General features: G+C 44.0%; 1 pseudogene; it reads right to left on the bottom strand.

Annotated features, from left to right (window-relative positions):
* LOC111649409 (protocadherin gamma-C3 pseudogene) overlaps positions 1-932 on the bottom strand; it is a 2882-nt pseudogene extending 1950 nt beyond the window's left edge.
* Between the last annotated feature and the right edge of the window lie 43 nt (positions 933-975).

The following is a 975-nucleotide window of genomic DNA, read 5'->3' as shown; positions in this document are numbered from 1 at the left end:
GGTGACATTATCAAATGATCCTTTCAACTACTGCCATCTCAGGATCTTAAAACATGCTCTGTCAGGTGTTGAAAATTGGTAGCTGAATTCTATAACTGATGCAAATTTCTGTTAGTTATCATTTAAAGTACAGTACGTATGTGAACACTGAACCTCGTTAGCACTTTAAGAGGTGTTTTGTTTCCAAGTCCATTTGACTTGTATATGCACAATTAGCCTACACTAAACACCAGAATGTGTGAATCGTGGTAATTGTAAAGAAAAATATAATAAATAAAATGACAAGTAAAGAACACATACCTTGTCTTTATTAGGTAACGTCTGAGTCCTAGTAAAAGTGTCTCCTTCATTAATACTGATCAGCTCCGCATCTACAGGCGGAAATGCTGCAGGGAAAACCACTACGTCACTCTTGAGCGTGTCCGAGCTGAAACAGACGTCATACTGCTGAGTAGCTTTAGAGTAAGACCAGCTCCCGTCAGGGTGGGTGGTGATCATTGGGGCGCTGTACCTTCTGAAACTGCCGTCTGTCCTGTGGCATTTGACAGCTATTAAACTGATTAGACTCAGCAGAAAAATCACTGACACCGACACAATGGCGATCAGCAGATACAGGTTTAAATCAGAGAAGCTGTCCTCCTTTATGGGCACATGTCTGAACTGAGTCTGGATGTCAGCTGTGCTTTCCACCACCACCACCTCAATAGACACAGTAGCTGACAGAGAGGGTTCTCCGTTATCAGAAACCAAGACCACCAAGGGGTGAGTTTTCAGGTCATTGTCACTCATTCTCCTTTTTGTTCTGATTTCTCCGGTGCTGGTTCCGATCCTGAAGAGGTTGTTTCCTTTGGGCTCAGAGAGGTGATAAGAAAGCAGCGCATTGTATCCAGAGTCTGCGTCTACAGCCCTGATCTTTGCCACAAAGTATCCCGCTTCAGCAGAGTAGGGGATGCTCTCACTGTTAACGGAGCCGTG

The sequence above is a fragment of the Seriola lalandi genome, unplaced genomic scaffold (genome assembly GCF_002814215.2).
Source record: "Seriola lalandi dorsalis isolate HSWRI2012SDOR001 ecotype SW California unplaced genomic scaffold, Sedor1 jcf7180002050719, whole genome shotgun sequence".
NCBI classification, from domain to species: domain Eukaryota; kingdom Metazoa; phylum Chordata; class Actinopteri; order Carangiformes; family Carangidae; genus Seriola; species Seriola lalandi.
Note: the sequence above shows the minus strand (reverse complement) of the source record. Positions and strands in the feature narration are given on the sequence as shown.